This window comes from Simochromis diagramma, unplaced genomic scaffold (assembly GCF_900408965.1).
Source record: "Simochromis diagramma unplaced genomic scaffold, fSimDia1.1 OVJJ01000123.1, whole genome shotgun sequence".
Taxonomy (NCBI): Eukaryota; Metazoa; Chordata; class Actinopteri; order Cichliformes; family Cichlidae; genus Simochromis; species Simochromis diagramma.
The window spans coordinates 1,390,839-1,411,184 of NW_024386778.1; the positions used below are offsets into that span (position 1 = coordinate 1,390,839).

The 20,346-nt window shown below is 43.6% G+C and overlaps 2 protein-coding genes across 12 annotated transcripts in view; one reads left to right on the forward strand and one right to left on the reverse strand.

The window, feature by feature from the left end:
- Positions 1–20,346, reverse strand: part of LOC120720571 — a 914,567-nt gene that overhangs the window by 689,241 nt on the left and 204,980 nt on the right. The gene's annotated exons all lie outside the window — the stretch shown is intronic.
- auts2a (activator of transcription and developmental regulator AUTS2 a) overlaps positions 1–20,346 on the forward strand; it is a 327,329-nt gene that overhangs the window by 218,928 nt on the left and 88,055 nt on the right. The window lies entirely within an intron of this gene.

Genomic DNA, 20,346 nt, shown 5'->3' on the forward strand with positions numbered 1-20,346 from the left:
ACCAAGGTTAAACTTTCTCAGCGCACTGGGTGAATGTCAGTCAAAGTCTGGCTCACCTGCACGTAAGCCCCCCCCCCCCAACAACTGGGCCGGTGACTCCCCCCCTCTGCCCCGTTATTGCCCTTTTGTCAAGCCGGTGATTTCTGCAGAATTGACTGGCTCTGTGCGCTGTGCACATCAGGATCAGCTCACAGGAAGTGGAATCTTCCCGGCTATGTAAGGCAGGCGGGTTGTCATATGTCAAGTCCTGTGATATTTGTACCAAATGAACAAGGCTGCAGATTAAAACCACCGTTTTACTGTTATCTGCTTAATAAATCAGTAACAGTTGTTAGCTCGGTGTCCAGCGGTGCTTTTAACTGTGCAGGAGATGTTTTCTAGAATCACCTTCAGTGCTGCTGTCACGGCGGGGTGCGATGATGAGGTGGACCCAGAAGCAGACACGGTGGAGACAAAACTAAGGCTACGTTCACTCTGCAGGTCTTGATGCTCAATTCTGATTTTTTGATCAAATCCGATGTTTTTGTCTGCTCGTTCACACTACAAATAAAATGCGACAGCAAACACGCTCTAGTGTGAACGCTCGAAGCGGCCCGCATGCGCAAAAGAGGATGCCACACACAGCGCGCTCTGTTTAGACCCAGAGCAAACAGTATTGTTTGACTGATGGCCCTTAATATAAAGACTTCGGACTTTACGTTTCCCAATTTTTGCTTCAAGTTATTTTGTTATTTACATAATAATGTAGATAACCTGATAATGATCCTTATTGCTGTTTTAGAGGAGCGCTGCTTCAAAGGATAGCTGCAGATTTCTGTCAGAATCTGCAGATTATGCAGTACAAATAAAATGTTCACGTTTCTCCAACGTTGTCTTCCCAGCAGTTTCACCGGACGGCCAGGAAGCGTTTGCGATGTCTTCTCGGGCGCTTCTCCGGAGCTGATAATCAGCGTCTGTCTTGTGTCAGTGACGTAAAAGACGGATTTAATGCAACCTGACCATCAAACAGCAGTCGCTTTCTAAAACATCGGATATGTATCGGATTCAGCACCACATACGAAAGTGACCCAGATTGGATTTGTGCCGTTCACACTGTCAGACCATGATCGGATAGATGGGTCGCATAGGGTCAAAAAAATCTGATTTGATGCGCTTTCGCCTGCAGTGTGAACGCAGCCTAAGTTTCAAAAATAAGACTAATAACACAAATAAATAAAACGAGGCTCAACTATGAACTAAACTATGACTTTTTAAACTACGACCCTAACGAGGGAAACAAGGCGGTACGTAGGCAGACGCCGTGACGCTGAGGACTTAAATACACACGTGAGGTAATCATGAGGACACAGCTGACTGGAGTGAAACATAATGACAACACAGGCGAGAGTAAAGCTAAATACAACGAGCAAAGAATACCAGACTCTTTCAAAATAAAACAGGAAGCATAATAAGACGCAGACATGAAACATGACAGGTGGACACACTGAACAACAAGGGGAACCTACCACGGGCATAATACATAACTCAGAACGCACAGAGTAACCTAAACTAAACCCGTAACTCAAAGCAACCTGATAAGCCTCCGTACAATATGCCTACAAATACAATAACCTCAAAATGCTGGGTCACACACCCAGCCCGTGACAACTGTACAGCGATATTTAGTCTGGCTAGCATCTTTCGAGTAGCCGCATTTGTAGTCATGGACTTGAGATTATTATACACCACAGAAATGCCTGTATTGCAAATCTCCCAAGCAAACAGCTGCTGTAGAGGGCCATAACTCTAATATCCTGCTGTGTATTTCACCACAGGGAGTGAGTCACTACAGAAGTAGATCCTTAATGAGGGAAATAGAAAGCAAGCCTGTCATAATGACAGCGACGTCCCAGCATGCATGGCGGCAGCCACAAACAATCTTAATGACACGAGGGGCTCTGAAGAGAGGCTGTATGCTGTCGGCTCCTGGGCTCGGCCCGGCTCCCTAACCCCTCCCACATCCTTTGCTTTAAACCGCCACCACCGCATTGCTTGTTAGAGGCAGTGTAATTAGGTGGCTGAGCTTGTTGCGAGTAGCCCAGGTCACAGAGGCATGTCCAACCCTTGTCCTGATTGCTCCTCGGGGAATTATTGACAAAACACAAGGAACATTGCATGTTGGGCTCTAATTATGTGTACAAGACATAGATGGCCCCGGGGAAATTAAATGAAATTCCCCAGCTTGATGGGTCCTCCACACTCATGGGATCCATTCTGTTTCTTATTAAGCTCAGCCATTGTCTGCTTTTATGAGGCAGCTATGTGGAGCTCGGCACCAGCTAAATGCTTTTAAGTGTCTCTCTCTTCACAGTGGCAATACATCAATGACTCACGGTGGAAAATTGCCTGTCGATTTTGATCTACGCCGAAGAGCATGAGCAATAAACCGGCAAATATATTTAACTAATGCTCGCTAATATCGTAAATGTAGGGTGTGAATTGGAGCACCTGCGTGGTGTTTCATTGTGTAATCAGATTCTTTTCGCTGCAGCTTTGTGTGGACACATCCAAACACCTCTAATTCCTGTGCTCCAGATACTGGACAGGAATTGATAGTCTCCTGCTTGTGCAAATGAAGTGATAAGGGGGTCTCACCCAGATTACACAAGGCCTAAGTGGCACAGAGAAAGCTTATGGAGATGAATGAATTCATGAGGCTGCCTGACAGATTCTTAAGAAGCTATGTAATAAGGGATAAATCAAACAGCTACCATTTTGCCTCTGAATGATTTCAAATTAAAGGGAGATGGCAGACCTCCCAGGGGTGTTTGAGCTTGGCTATAGAACTGTGGCTGACCCCCCTCTGTTTTTCTCTATCATTAAAACACCCTAATGACTGATGTAAAGAAAAGAGTTTGCATACACTGTAAATAAACAATCCCTCTTGAGTCAGCGCAGCAGGACGTTAGTGGTCTTTGACTGTGGGGCAGGCCTGATCCCAGAGGTCCGATCATTCTCACCAGCATTCATAGTTCACTGTATGATGTTATAAGATGAAGCATCATTTGGATCTTGTTATCTCTTATGGTTAGAAAGTGATAAATTGACTGCACTTGTATATAATGCTTTGAGAGTCGTGTAAACACGTGTAGTCCACATATTTTTAAGAATTGCACCCGTGTGGCAGTGCAGGATTTCAAAATAAAATTAGCAGGTCCAACTAAATATAACTCTAATCAAAAAGTAACTTCCAAAAACTTAAACAACCAAAGTGGACACAACTCGCAAACTGAGCTAAGGGTCACTTTTATAGTGGTTTGGCCAAACCATTGACACACAATAGGGGGGAACAAAAACAAACACCAGTACTAAGCACAGATAACATACGTAAACCGAAAACACCCCTGTTCCTGATAAGCACATGTTAGTGCTGCTGAGCAGGCATGTTGTTGTCTTTCGCCCAGACAGGAAACAGCCGCACCAGGTAGCTCAGAGAGAAACTTGGTTAATATGACACAAAACATTTTTAGAAAAACCACACAATGCTACGATGCACACGCCTCATAATATCAGTGTAAGTAAATGATTAATGAATTCTATCAGTGAAGCAACTGCAAACCAAACCAAGTGAATAATGTGTGGCTGATGACATCACAAGCGTCTTACTCGGGAGCAGGGATCAAACCGCCAACCCACTCTTCCACCTGAGTCACTAGCACAGTCAATAACACTAACAGACCAAAGATTTGACACCGTTCAGACGTAACACTGTGACCTCCTGCCTAATATTGTGTTGGCCCCACGTTTGCTACCAAAACGGCCCCGATCCATCGAGGCCTGGACTCCACGAGACCCCTGAAGCTGTGCTGTGGTGTCTGACACAAAGATGTTAGCAACAGATCCTTCAAGTTTTGAGGGGGGGCCTCCACAGATCCCACAGACGCTTGACCGGATTGATATCCAGGAAATTTGGAGCCCAAGTCAACACCTGAAACTCATCGTTGAGCTCGTGAAAGGGTGTACATCAGGGGTCTCCAACTCCAGGCCTCGAGGGCCGGTGTCCTGCAGGTTTTAGATGTGTCCTTGATCCAACACAGCTGATTTAAATGGCTAAATTAGCTCCTCAACATGTCCTGAGATTCTCCAGAGGCCTGGTAACGAACTAATCATGTGACTCAGGTGTGTTGACCCACAGTTATATCTAAAACCTGCAGGACACCGGCCCTCGAGGCCTGGAGATGGAGACCCCTGGTGTACATGGTCTGCAGTAATGATTGGGTAGGTGGTATGTGTCAGAGTAACATCCCAGCACTGCCTCTGCTGGCTTACCTTCTTCCCATAGCAAATCCTGGTGTTAGATGTTCCCCAGGTAAGCGATGCACACATACCTGGCCATCCATGTGATATAAAATATATATAAAAGAAAATGTCACTCATCAGAGCAGGCCACCTTCTTTCATTGCTCCACGGTCTGGTTCTGATGCTCATGTGTAAATATTTGGTGCATCTGCCACCCATGAAGCTGTCGCACTTTTGATCGATAACTGGGAGAACTGCAGATTTGGAGATGCTCTGACCCATAGAAATTTGTCACATTTGCTCCAATCCTTACACTTTTTCCTGCTTCTAACACATCAAATTTCAGGACAAAAGGTTCGCTTGCTTCCTAACACAGTCACAGGTGCCATGACGAAGACATAATCAGTGTTTTTCACTTCACCCATCAGTGGACATATTGTTGTGCCTGATCTGTCCCTACATGTCCAGTCTGTCATTACAGGGTTCTATACATGACCTCAGCCAGCAGCATATATGTAGGTCAGATCTTCCTGTGAAATTCCCACTGTGACCACACGGCATCGATTGCTCTTATGAAGGTCTGTAAGAGCAGACACCAAAGCTTCGGAAAAAACCAGGTCTTACAGGAAAATGTCAGGTCACCTCATTGATACGACCCACATCGCAACAGCTCTCAGGTCAATCAAGCACGGGTCAGCCCTGTATTAGCCCATTCCTCCCAGTCCCACATCCCTGTGGCTACGCAGGCAGCTAGCTGGCTAGTACAGCGAGCGCACGCGCACTCGAAATGTTACCGAGACCAGCATTCATAGAATAATTGGCAGAAGATGCAGATGCGCTGCAATCCGAGGCCAGAGAAAAGAATGTGATGTGTTCCGAATGGCAAGTGGAGGTGAGTCATCCTGACACTGCTGGCCCTAATGATATTTCTGCTTGGCAATGCTCCACAGCCAGGGGAGGGAGACGGGATGTCAGCGTGCAAACTAATGTCTGGATGGCATTTGCTGTTAGCTGTCATGTGTCGGCTTGAGTTATGTGCTTTAGCATCTACAGTTGCAGCCCAGACACCAATTTCATGATGTTAATCAGCGCCGGGCCGTGTCTACCCTCGCTTTCCTAAATCCGCCCCCGCGTCCTCATACATAGAAACATGTCACCAGAGTCCACAAAGCACATGCTCGCAAGCGAGCTCGCATGTCAGCCATGAAGTCGTAGGCATGCAGTTCTAAATAACTAAAAGACGTGCCCTTTGGGTGGTGAGATAGCTCATTACCTATGAGCGACCTTCCATCTGCACTCATGGCTGCTCTGGGAGCCATTATGATTATGATGGAAATCTCACAAGCCATTACTGGGAGACAGCGCAGGGCTCACTGCAGACACACTAATGGACTCATTTGTAATTGGGAGAGAGGGAAATGACTGTGAGCTAGCAGTGGCTTTGTTTGATGGAGTATGGGGGAGCGCATTCTAGATGTGACAAATGAAATGGGTTAGTTGTATGTGAACTAAACTCTCGTTTCCTGGATCACTGCATACGTGTGCACGCTTCTAAACATCGCCGTCCTCCGTTTCCTGCCTCAACTTCCAGGAGTCTGGTCATATTATCCTTTGATGAAGGTGGAGCAGAGCTGAGAGTTTAAGGATGATGACGTGCAGGAGCAGTTATTGAAGAATCCGTTTCTTACAGATGATGGTGGTGTTGAAACTGGCTGGTTGGGGATCGCTGGGTCTTTGTAGATCTTGAGATTTAATGGTAAAACACTTACCCCTCAGTAGGGCTGGGCCATATCATACCGTTCACAGTAATACCGGTGTAATGTTGGGCAACGACAAGAAAATGAAATATGGCGATAGAATATGGGTAAAACATGCATGCGCAGTGCCTTTGTTTACATACGCACATGGCGGCGACGCAGAATAAGAAGGGTGAAAGCAGATCGTTGAATGAAACGGATGAACCAGAACTGGTTTGTAAAAATGCTGCAGCTTCAGTGGTGGAACTGGTTTAGCTTTCGTCCGTCAGATACACAACAAAGCACTATTTTTGGTAGAGCATGCTAGCGGGCCGTCGTTATTACCGTGATTTTTGGAAAATACGCCGCACTTAAAATCAATCCTTTGATTTTTCTGAAAGTCGACAGAGCCCCTTATAATCCCGTGTGCCTTATGTATGAACTCTGGTTGTGTTTACTGACCTCGAAACGATTTTATGTACACGGCGCTCGAAAATCTGTCAGATGTTTCAGTACGACTTTGCTAAGCTACGAAGCCGCACCGCTTGATGGATTGTTGGAGCATCACGGTTATCGTAGGCTGTCAGCGAGGAATTTGCATTTGCACTGTTACATTTTTATATAACTTTAATGCACATAAAAAACAGCTGCTTGTTTAAGTGAAAATACATTGTTTTGGTTTTTTTTGCACTAATAAAGTTGAGGAGTTGTAAAGTATTTTGTCTCGTGTCAATTATATCGTCAGTTATATCGTTATCGCAAATTTTCAAATGTATATCGTGATAAATATTTTTGACTCTGCCCTCAGCACGTTGTGCATTTATGACTAAAGGACAGGAGGAGCATAGGAGTGGGTTCACCTATAAGATTAATGTGCTTGTCGTGGTGTTTTTCTGGTATTTGCCTGTTTTGGTAATTATTCTGCGAGGAAACGTGACGGTTACACTACATTATGTTCTTCAACTCATAACTCGCAACTTTTTCACATTTGATTCCAGCAGCATCGGGAAAGTTGTTGCTGATTATTTCCTATTCTCTTTATTTTTTTAATTACTTGAAATTCCTTGTTTTGTTTTTTATTTTCTCCCCTTGCATTGTCCACACGACGTTGCTCTGCAGATTAGTTGTGATTTGCTTGTTATCCCCCCAAATCCCAGGGGATTAGGATAGCCATAAGTGCCATTGTGGCAAAACATAAGCTCTGCATGTGTTTAGAACAATAAATGTTTTAAAAACTGAGGAAATTACTCTTTTAGGAAATGAAAAAAGTTTTGGGCAAGTAGCATGGAGTAATGACGATTTAAGCCAAATATGTTCAGAAAAAGCCACATTTTATTCTTTATTTCATTCCAAATACAAGGAATGACTAAAATAACATGAAACATGTCAAATAATGTAGTAAATGTATTAATGTTACAACCCAAGAAGTTTTTGATAAGTATAATATGACCTGTAGGCCTGTGAGATGGACTGGAACACCTCTGTTATGATAAGATGCTGTTATGGTGTTGGTGGCATTTGAACCCACAGCTCTTTGCTGGTGAGCCAACATATCAAACTGGTTTTATGATGGCGGGAGCCAGATTGCTGATTCAGCATGTTTTCATAGAAGCCATGATTTACTTAGCAGTGACATCATCTTGTTGTTTAATGATGTTGTATTCAGGTGAACAAGTGCGCTTCTGCAGAATGCATTAAGTTCTGCATGGCGGGTTGTTAGTCCATGTCCTACATCTTAAACCAACAGGACATTTCACTGCGTGTTTATACGAGGGAGCCCCCCCAGCAGGAGCCTGACGGCTGCAAATCAGGGAGAGATGGGAGGAGGTTATGTGGGGGGAGGGTAGCTAATAAGATTGCCCCGACCTGTGTGATTTATAGATTCATTTGTGTGCTTGTTTAGAAACCTGATCTGCATTATTCATGTCGAGAGAGGAGCAGTACTGAGGACATTAGCTGGTTAACCTCTGCTTAGGTTAGGCCACATTATTTTAATAGCCATTGCGGGGGCAGGCCTCTCAACCCCGCTCTCAGAGCGAGCGAGGGGGAAGAGGAAGGAGGACCAGGGAGGAAGAGGAAAGTACAGCTCATTTATTCCAACCATGGGAACAGGTGGGACCGGGGCATTATTATTCAATTACATCTGTTAACGGTAAACAATGCACAGCGCTTTAATGCTCACAAGAGAAGGATAATTGGTAACCGAATGCCGAGTGACTTTTTACTGCTGCGCATTTTGTTTTTATCCACTGCACGCCACCTCTCATGCATGTCAAGTCACAGCGTTTTCTGCACATGTAATTACTTTCATCTCTATAATAATTATGCCATGTAGCCATGAAATATATTGCACCAGCTCTGACACAAAGCCACATTTGTCATCATCTCTGCAGATTGATGTGTCACTTATTAATGGCACGTCTCCTCACATGGATCTGATCCAGGAAAAACATGAAGCACAAACCTCAGCAGGGCAGCTCAGTCTCTGGGCAGTATTCACTGAATATATTAATATTGCTGTTACCCCTAATATTAAAATAACCTGTTACTGTAATGTACATAACAAAATCAGTCCCCATATATCATCCTCATCTTTGACAGTACTCACCAACAGGTTCAAAAACAACAAAAACTTACACAAATCCACTGCAAACGGGACCTGGGAGCAATCTGCTTATTTGCACACTAATAATTACTGAACGTCTAAATTCTACTAGATTTGCACATTTTTCATCTTGCACATGTCTTTGTCCTGTCTCGTCTACAATAATTTTACCGAAATATAGCACATTATTTATCTGTAAATCCTAGTTTTATATCTAATGGACATATATATTTTATATACTTACAAATGCACTACGGGGGGCTTGGGGTGAAACAGCGTTTCGGTACGCTGTGTATTGACAATAAAGCTCTTGAATCTTAAATGGATATATGCTGCCCGGACAAACATTTGCATTTGGAAACTGTATAGTATTATTATCACTTTAACATTTAAACCAGTCTACTGACCTTAAGTGAGAGGTCAAAGGTCAAATGTGACATGATATTTTGTATCTTTACACAGGACTTTCTGTATGTTTACAACAGAATCGTAGGTTCCTACAAGGCTTTTAAGTCAAAGACCTCGTGGATGTTAGGAAACTTGGATTGTTACCATGACCATGATTACAGTCAAAGCTTTTGGAGCTGTTGTGTTTAAGTAAGTAAGTAAGTAAAGTTTATTTATTAAGCGCTTTTCATAGACAGGTAGTCACAAAGCGCTGCACACAGAGATAGAATGAGAAAGAATCATAGAACGATGAAACTCGCAAACATGGCAGAGGTAAAAAACAAAAAACCCAACAAAAACAAATTAAACTTCAACATCAGAGGATCGATTTCATTTGAATTTGACTTTCTGGGTCACTGGTTTTACTTACAACAAAGTTTAGTCAGAAATTCAAGTCATATTTTGGAGTTTGTAACATGATAAAGGAAAAGTCTGTTGATTTTGTTTTAGCTACACCACAGGTTTCCAAAGACTCGCACTGGCTTTATAAAAAGGATCAACTGCTCACAGTATCACAGATGCAGTTGAAATCAGGGCTCTGCTGTATATACCTACATACCTTTAAATAAAACTCACAATTTTTCATGAATGGCTTTTTCATCAAAGCAATTCTGATTCAAATCAAAACAAATGTGCTTTTCCCTCATACACAAGTTCATTACTAAGACTCCAAACGTATCGTGATCTCTTAACTGTGACAAAAGCCACCTCAGTTTAAGTGAGGACGAGATGTAATAAATTTCCTCCCACCTTCCCGGTGTGGATGATCCACCCCTTTCTGTTCTTTCTCCCCCCTCTCCCCCCTCTCTGGAGAGAATACCATCATGCATAAAGAAAGAGAGCGGCAGCAGCATATGTCTGTGGCAGAGGATGCGGCGCTGACAGGCCGAGCTTATCGTCTCCGCAGCTCTTCACTACAAGCGTGATTACCGCTGACAGCTCCGACTGCTGATAAAAGCGGGAACATTAAAGAAAACAGAAGAGCCGCACAGTCGACGCACCAGTGTTTCTTCTCATCAAGCCCCCCCCCCCGCCCCACCATCCCAACCACCACCTCCACGAGCGGCTCCTTCTATTCCTCTTTTTTCCCAGTACCCAACGCCAGGGTGTCAGAGCTGTCGAGAGCGGGAAGTGACATCACAAGAATTCGCCAGCAGTCTCGAGGCTCATCATGTCAGCGGCAGCCTGTCTTGTGTCAGGCTTCCCCCAGGCAAGCTGTGATCCAGCCCTCGTCTCGGCACATCAAGACTCCTCGCCGAGGAGGGGAGGGAAGAAGGGAGAGAAAAAATTAACAGAATGTTTTTCCATCTTGTTAACTGACAGCATCGTTTGTTAGAGCGCTGTCTCAGCAAGCGCAGTGTGTAGAAGGCTTTCAGATTGGCAGAGGGAAGAATTGGCAAGTGGAAGCATGGTGAATTATTGAGTTTGGATGAGGTGTCAGAGCTACCGCATTGCTTTGCGTGGGTTTTCCAGAAAGCATCTGAGGTGTGATAGGAGAACAAGCGTGGGGGAGTGCTTGATTAAAAAGCTGTGAAGAACGCGGGGCATCGTTTTCTTGGGCTGGTCCGACTATTTGTGTTTGTATGTCTGTATATGTGTGCATACTGTATATAATTACTTTGAACATCCAAAAGAAAATGGTACAAAAGCTGTCCCTCGTTTCTTCCAGAACTACTTTGTGCTTTGCCAGAGTGAGTCGGTGCTTCACGAGTCATGGAAAATCTGCTCCGTCTCTGGGGTAAATCTCCATCTCGCAGATCTGGCCCTCCGTCAGCTCATTTGGACAGAGAGAGGACTGCCTCGGCAAAGAATGCTTTTGATTCTCTTTTCATTTATTTGAACTGATCTGCTGTGATTAAGAGCTCCGTGTCTCATTATTCTGTTTTGGAGAGGAACGGGGCACTGCCTTTTGCCAAAATATTTGAATGATTAGGGCCCAGGCACGAGCTATGCCAAAGCGACGGGAAGCATTCACTCTGCTTATTAGATTCACTTAAATGCTGTTGTAAATCATCGCTGCCAGTGCACGCTGCCAGGCCCGGGCTTTACTTCGAGAAGCTTCCACTGCCAATGCATGTGCGCAGTGCAGAGCCACTAGAGGCAGCTGAGGCTGCTGGTCTGTGCTGCTGTTTGTTTTAGCTCGGCCTATTAATGCTGCAAAACGGTTGTTTGACCACTTTTGGATGCGTTTCCCAGATGAAAATGCAATTAATCCAGCAGCTGCAAGACAGGTTGAGTTTGAAGAAGCTGAGCAGCTGGAAGCGGTTTCTGCGTCTGAGATGAGGAATGAGCATCTCAGCTTTAAGGTGCAGGAACCTTTATTAATACCACGATGCCATTTTATCAGTTCGGTTCGGTGCGAGTGTCACAGATCGTTGCCACGCTTGATTATGGCCCTGAGACTGAGCCAGTGTGATTAGTACTAGAGTTAAACCTGAGTGTTCTTCTATTGTTCTGTCAATTTCAAGATTGCAGAGTGAGAGGAAAAGAGGGAAAAATGGCAGCTTGCTGAGCACTCAAGGAAAAATACCGGCTTTGGACTTTGAAACTACCGCTGGAAGCTCAATCATGCCTTCCATTTTGGCACATTGTCAAGAAGCAAATGCAACAAATCAGAACATATTGTTCCTCGGGGGGCATAATAAGAGCCTTTGAACCGTGAGCTTCCCCGCTCTGCTTTTGCCCTCTTAGTGACAAACTGACTCCATCAGTTTGTTATTCATATTACCCCAGTCAGTCAGTCTCCGCCATCTGCGCTGATACGGCCTCCGTGTTTGTCATCCGGTCACTTCCTTCACAAAATAACATGTCATCAGTCTGTCTGCTGGAGTAAAGGTCAGTGTGCCGGGATGGCAGAAACACGAGTGGGATTTCCTCCATCCTAAATGGCCTATAAACACTCACCACCTGCTTTGACTCCAGTGCAGCTTGGTTTTCAATAAATGCCGCGGTACAAAAAAGGACAGATGAGGATCGTGAGGTGTGACTGGGACAGGGGAGGGTGGGGGAAAGGAAAAGGAGAGAAAGGAACAGGCAATTTAGCAGTGGCTGTGACTCGGGAGGAGAGGGGAGAGATGTATGGCGCCCAGCCAGCAGAGCAGTGGAAAACAGTGGTCCAGACTAATGATCCACAGCGTGATCGTTATGGCCCCCACAGAAAGGATGGGCACAAGGCATGGTTCCCTGGAAATCAATTCCCAGAAGGCACATGAGTACTAGTTGTAAATCATAGCGCTATGGAAGGCACCGGCAATGAGAGCAAAAGAAGGCCGTGGAAGAGGAGAAGGGTAGAGGGGGGAACCTTCTTCGGGTGGGTGGGTGGAGCGAGAAGGGAGAGCTCTTTCCATCATAAACCCGAAAGCAAAATTACTCCCCAGCCCTGCCCCTCCTTCCCAGAAAAGCAAAACCAATGATGTGGCTGTTCCAGCCTCTTGCCCCTCGGCCACCCCTCCACTTGATGGCTTCATTGCAGGTTGAGATTTAGAAAAATCTCCTCAAATTGATTTATATCGCATAGAAGACCCCCATCAATCCTAATAGGAAAGTAATGAAATTGTTGGGTGTTGAGGGGAGAAGCGTGTGTTTGTGTATGAGAACATGTGTTTTGTCAGTGGTAGTGGAGGCGATTGGGGGGGTTCAGTTTATGGTGAAACATCACGATAAAGAAGGCAGCGATAAAGGGGAATCCAAAGATGACACATGCAGCAGCTCTGAGATAACAGAAGTGTGGTTCAGTACCTTCAGCCTGCAGGTCCTCGAGGCTGTCTTGAAGATGTCGTGTGGATGATAGATGCAAGTTCAGTTGGTGCACATGTCTGATTTTGCACCTTTGCAAACTATTTTCTGTAAATTCCAGTTACAGCGTCATCGTCGTGTTCGGATGAATTATCCTGCTGCTCGACATCACTGAGTCGTTTGCCTTAATCTAGAAAACGGATCACCGAGAGGAAGTTGGGCAAGAAATATCACCAGTAAGACTCTCAGATGGTTACTGTGGTACTGTACACATGGTAGACAGAGTGATTTCTGGAAAGGTTTTGCAGTAGTTTCTGGAACACAGTTTTTTGTGCAATTAAACAAAGGAAATGTTAGTCTTATATATAAATGTTTATGTATAGCTCATATTATGTGCTCCATCTGACGTTGGTTTTTATGCTCATTGTTTACTTTGGGAAGGAAACATTATATCAACTGAAAGAAAAGACCGGTGCACACACAGGTAACTGATGGAGGCATCTGCATTAAACATTTGACTGAAACATGTTCAAAATCTAAAATGTGAGATATTTGGAAAGAAAGACACCAGATTTCATCTGTCCTTCCAGTAAGTATCATATCATGAAAAAACATCAAAACCGGATGGAAAAGGCTTAAGATTGCTCTCCTAACAACGGTGTCATTTCCAGATAACTGGGCGGTCTCACCTGAAAGAAAGGCCTTCACACATTTGGGAACATATCAGCAGATTACCACATAGGCCATAATTGATAAACTGTCCATGTATTCGACATTTAAACTATCACCTTCTTGCTTGGAGACACAGTAAAAGCTAATGTGGATTTTTTTTAATTAAAAAATGTTTGTGCTGAAGGTTTGGTGATTCAGTCCTTCAAAACCTTTGTGACTGTGAACACAACAAATGTGTTACTGATGTGCTTCCATGACCCTGTAGTGTTTCAGAAACACTGGTTGTTAAATAAAGGACACAACCCATGTATATGCATTATTTAGGGAAAAAAATAGCGCCCCTTAGACTCAACATTAATCAGCCTAAAAATGAATCTTGCTTATGAGCTATAGTTCCTGCAGCTTTTCATTCTGTGCTGGAGCTGCATAAGTTTCAGCAATAACAAATGATGCTATCCCACATTTCTCTTTCTTTTTTTTTGTCTCCCACCGTTGTTCTCGTCACTTCATTATGCAGGCAGTCTGACGCTATTTGACAGAATGTGCTATCTGCAGCCCCCAGCTGCAGTCACCCTCTCACTATCATTGCATCGCTGGCAGCTTAACCCCACTGCTGCCTGCCACAGTAAAGCACAGAGGAAATGATGATACTGCTGTCTAAATAGAGACTGGGAGGAAGGAAATACAGAGCACCTATGTGGATGCTGCTACTTTGCTATCACAATTATGTCATGCTTTTAGCAAAGGTGTCTTAGATCCATATTATTGCATGTAAAAAGGTCCGATTTCATTTAAAACAGTTTTGCCCTCCACTTCAGATTATTTGTGCATGCAACTTGTATTGACAAGACCCTAAAAACAGCAACTTGAGCACTGTAATTGATTTCTAGGAAGAGAAACAGAATCAGCAAAATGTAAAATCCTGATTCTGACATGGATATGAAAACTGTTAGACATGCATCCTTTAGCCATACTGTATAAAACTGGGTGATATGGCCTAAAATCCATATTGCGGTATAATTTGAAGCATGTGCGGTAACGATATATATTGCCTTATATTCTTTTCTTCTGTATACTGTATTTTCTGCACTATAAGGCGCACTTAAAATCATTTATTTTTCTCAAAAATCATCAGTGTATGATGTATGTATGAATTCTGGTTGTGCTCACTGACCTCGAACCGATTTTATGTGCTACACAGCGCGCAGAAATCTGTCAAAAATGTTTGCTAAGCTACGAAGCTGCACCGCGTGATGGATTGTTGGAGCGTTACAGCTACCGTAGTCAGGAGCCTCGTGGAGGAATCTGGGTCCTAAACTCCGTCTGTTTCAGGTCCCAAAGTCAAGCGAACACTGCAGCATCACCGAGAGTTACAAACTGTCTAAATTCTTTCATCTTTAATAAAATGATCAGCGTTGCTGCTTTACCAGGTGTAACAATTAAGTTTAACATCCAGGCATCCATGAAAACAGGATTTATTACATCTAACAGAGTTAGAAGTTAGCAGGAAGTTAGCTCGCTAGCTTCCAAATAAACATGATATAGCATGTTCTGACTGAGAGATTTCTGAAAAATTCAAACGTACAGCTCTGAACAACTAAGATAATCCATCCACAATACGAGGTTAGTCATTAATATACTGCAACAACATGGGATATGGGGAAACAATATGGGCTTTCCCCATATTCCAAAAGTGCTTCGTCCCTTCACTATTACTGTCGCCCGGCATAATTTGCAGGTGATGTTGTTTGCAGCCGCTGTGATGCTGCAAACAGGTGCAGCTTGATGACACCATCAACATGCGCTATCGCGGTATATTCAAAATCTCTACTGTTGACCAAATTCATATCGTTTCTACTGTATACTGTTTATTCCGCCCACGCCTAACATATATTCCTTTTCACACTTGTATGTAAATCTACAGAGTCCTCCAGTGCAGACTTAAATCTGTGGGGCTGGCTATATGTAGCATCATGACTTTGTCGTAAACACTTGCAAGCATTCAGATCAGTCTCCAGAGAGCTGTGAATAAGCTTAATGAAGAAACAAACAAACAGCTTTAAGGGCGAGTCTCAGAAAGCTGCACTTTTGCAAAGCATAGCATATCTAATTTGTAGGTTAATGTCTGTGCCGGCTTATTTATCTAGGTTATCCTCTGCACCAGATAATTAGATGTGCCCATGCAGCACCGGGGACAGTGTCAACAGAGGCATGACTGGTGTCTGGCATCTGTAGCTTTTATTGTTTCTGTCCTTGGCTGTCACGGGAGCATATTGTGGAGTTGCTGTCAATTTTTAAAATTAGGCCTGAATTGGATGGAGATTGCCTTGGTTGGGTTCCATTATTATTTCATTTGCTTACATCGCCTTCAATGCAGTACTTGAAAAGATGAGAATCGAATAAAGAATGTGATATTGTGCTGCAAATCCTAATCAAATAGCCACTTAGACAGTAAAATGTGTTTGCTTATCGCGTGCATATGGCTAGCACTAATGATGCATGATGTTGAATCGTAAGCATTGTTGCTGAGCGGTGCATTGTGGGTAGCGGCATAATGAGTTTGGTCTGAGATTTACCAGTGACAGGTCCTCGTTCCCTGGACTTTGCTCTGGTCTGTCTCTCCCAATGTGTGTTAACTGTCAGGTGCCGAGAGCCAGACTGCCGTTGAAGCTTCTCTTTTTTCTTTCCTCTTTCCCCCCTACGCTGTCTGCTTTTGATTTCTTTTCCCAGAGGTGTTTAAAAAAGCAGCTCGATTGTTAGTGACAATCAGCCGCTCTGGCCCTTTTGAACAGAAGGTTTGATTTAATCGCGAGGCTGTCATTTATTATTCTGGAGCGGCAGCCGCCCCTGCGAGGCCTGGGCCTGATCAAGCGCCTCGGAGCTGTCCCCAAGATCTCACTCTCTTCCCTTTTCCCCCCTGTTATGTCTAAATCCTCAATACAAATCGCAGTGTTTCAGCTCTCCCAGTGGGGCCTATTACTGCCTGTGGGGCATTAAAGATCATTAATAGTGCTGTCAGAGAAAGAGAGGGAGAAAGGGAGCAAAGAGGAGGGAGAGCGGGGAGCAGCAGCGAGTTGCTTAGCTGCTCATAAATGGGAAATTAATACATCTGCTTCATTAATGCTGCCTCGTGTTTGATGTTTGTTAGCTGGCAACTTTAATGATGTAGGTTTGAGCCGACGGGGCGCTTGACTAAATTTGATTCCACCAATTAAGTAGTCAGGCTTCTTTTCTTTTGGGAAAATGGTTAGAAAGGGAAAACTGCTGCCTAATTATGGACTCCAAACCTTCAGTTATGCGGCTCCTGCTCTTTCTTTTTATCACTCCTTCTGCCCCCCCCCCAGCCACTGGCTGCAGTGACACGTTCATCAGCAGTGGCCACACTGGGGTTGTTACCCTTCTCTAATCAAGATCTCCTTTTTTAATCAGTGCATGCAACTTTCTTAATCATTAGCACTACCAAACAGTGTATGTTAATTGATGTATAGTGCAAGGTAATGATAGTCAGCGTTCAGTGTGAGTGATAAAATTACTGCTATCAAGGTTGCAGACTAGAACAACAGCATCTTAATGGCAGCCTTGGAAAACGAACATGCAGGAGACATAAAAGCCTCTGAAAGCTTTTTCTTATGCATGAATTCCGCCCCGCCATACAGTTTAAAGCAGCAAATACGAGAGATTGCAGAAAACCACATTCACCCTGCTGACTGAGGCTCAGGATGAGATTGTCCTTTCATGTAGTTGTGCTTGGAGGGAGGTTCGCAGAAAGAAAGCAGCCTCATCATTAAAAAAAATAACAGGTAATATCTCTGCGTTGTTGACAATGTGTCATTTGTAATGTACTGTACGTGGAGGAGGCTACCAAAGCATTAAATTACATAAACAACAAACAGTTTGGTGATGAGGAAATTAATTGTCCGGTTATCTGGGATGGCAGACACAGACTAAGCAGCTGGATCACAGGTTATTAGATTGCTGTATTTGTACTTTAAACTGTTTTTTCACCAGTCCCATCACTTATTTAATATGTGGTCAGTATAGTAAAAGAGAGTGATGGTTGATTCCATACACACACTTTATGACTGTATGCATCCACAGCTTTTTGTCACCCAAAACGTTGACTTGGAAAGGAACCTTGTTACGTTTGTGCTGGAGTCTGAGATTGAAGTTGCAAAGAGTCAAAAGATGTTCTGTAGATGCTCTTTGGACTCAACTAAAGAGGATTAAAGTCATCAGAACCTTGAATATATGAGAGAAAGTCTGCTTTACAGCTCTGAACTTTGAGTATAGCCAATTATATTGTATATGTATCTGTAAGTGAATCCAGCACAGGTTCAGACCAGAACATGAATATAAATGTATATCACATCATAATGTTATTTTTACATTTGTATTATTTCTCCTTTTTGCCCTCCTATTATCCTTCAGTTTAAGGCCTTAATTTATTGCTCACAGGCATTTCTGTGTGCTGGCTTTTGCCTGTATTATTTAATATGAACATCCACAGTTAGAACTATGTACTAGCAAAAACCAGAATGTTGCCATTTGTCTTGAGATTGGCTACTACACACATACAAATATATAATTTGTAACGATTTGAGGGTGATTGAATAAATCCCAAAAGCTATATTAATAGGTTGATCTGATATCCTCGTGTTGGTGTTGTTCCCAGATCATCATACTAAATGTTGTTCCAGGATCAACATTGCAAGTGACCAATCAGAATGTTGTGACGTCATACTTTTGCGACTTCGGGAAAAACCGGCGTAAAACAAAAAACTGTACTTAAGCTGCGTGAAACCGCCTCTGTCCGCCGATCAACGGACCCTGACCCTAACCCTTTAATAAACAGTAAGCAGAATTGATATTGTCCTTGCAACATTGGAATTTCATAAATGCACGAATGGCTTGGTGCGCAAAGGAATAACGTCACAACAATGTGATTGGTCACTTGCAATGTTGAACCTGGAACAACATTTTCATGATGGTCTGGGAACAACACCAACACGAGGATATCAGATCATCCATATTAATAACCCTGGTTTCATGCAGATTGAATGTTAAATGGTTCTTATATAGTGCTTTTCTACTCTATTGGAGAACTCAAAGCACTTCACTGCACTTTTTTCCTTAGCTGTTTCTAAGTGCTTCCTATCTCACATCCACACTCTGATGGGTGCATAGGAGAGCAACATGGGGTTAGAATCTTGGGTACTAGCATGCAGACTGGGATCGAACCACCAACCTTCCAGTTAGTAGATGACCTGCTCTACCACCTGAACTACAGCTCAGGAATAACAGGAGGAGGAGTTAGGAAACAGATACACTACGATCAGTGTGTGTGTGTAATTTGACGTTAAAATCCTTTTTTACCAGGTGCTTTGGTACTTTTGCCAGTACTGTGTAAACATAAGATATAAACACAGTAGATTGGTGTTGTGTAAAATAGTTACACTACTCGCTCTATTTGGAGAGTTTTCCCGTTTGTGTGACATCATTAGAGACGGATGGTGGCACCTTCGAGGGTTAAAAAGATTACAGCCAACCAAATGAACACCTTTTTCATGCAGAGTGAATCGAAGATGTTAACTCCAGAAGAAGCGACCCAACACTCTTTACTTCTGCTCCACATGCCTCAGGTGTCCCCTGCTTGTGCTTGCAAATGCAAAAACTAGTGACTAACCATTGGAACAGTGCTGTTCTGTGTTGTAAATATTTCATGTACTGCAACAACTGTGTAGTATTAGAAGTTTTTCTGGTTTGCTTCAGAAAGAATAGCTCATGTAAACTGATGCTGAGCAGGCAATGTTTTTGTGAACCACAACAAACACAGCTACAGCCGACGCTCAGTGTTTTGTCATAGCCGTTATTATACTTTAGACACGAGTCCATCGAGAACTGCTGGCCATTGAATCGACTGTTTTAACTATTTTAACTTTTACTCGATGATTTCCTGTTTATTCAGCTGTAGTTTTCTTTGCGCTTTTTTGTGTGGCATAGCAGGAAACGGTGCAAAAACATTGAAACTATTTCTCACTGATGCATAACCAACATCTATTATCAGTATAAATGAACCTCCAACTTTGCTGTTTAAATGGGAACAAAGTGGAAAGTGTGCTCGCAGGCATGCTGGGGGAAGACGTAAGGAGCAAAGAGGGAAATGAGAGCTGCACACAAACAAGCCATTATTAAACACATTTCTTCTTTAAGCTGCTTTCTGAAGAGCATCAAGCCTCGAGCACTTTAACGTGCCAAAAACAAGCTCTATTTGTGCTTTGAAATCAGGAGGTAAGATCAGCGCAGGATAAAAAGCTCAGCACACAGGAAAGCAGAAGGACGCTTTATTTGTTTACCATGCGGCAGGCCGAGGGCGATAGTCGGGCTTCTCTTCATCCACAGGAGAGCTCCTGCTTGGCGGCTGCACCAATGCAGCACACTGCCTCCCACCAGCATCGCATACAGCGCCATCTGCTAGGACCTGTTGGCTTGTTTGTTTTCCAGAGCAAACAGCAAATCACTTCTTTCCTGTTCCTGCTTTTTACCATATGCCACTGCCTGTGTATCAGAGCGAGGCATGTATATTAATGAAGTTAATCAAAGACGCGCACGCAGCCACATCTGCCAGGGGAATTTTCAAATGATTGCACCCGCCAGTTGATTCATCACGTCACTACCCTCGCCTGCCACTGTGGCCACCTTTCAGTGTGGCAAATGGCAACTACATCATCTGCATAAAAGGTTTAGAGTGACGCAGGAGTAACTGTTGTTTTGATAAAATCCTCACAGCTTTAACAGATCTAGGAATCCTGCCCCTGAATGTGTCCAGAGTCCTTACTGTTACGAAATAGTGTGGCTCAGGATGTAATGAATGAT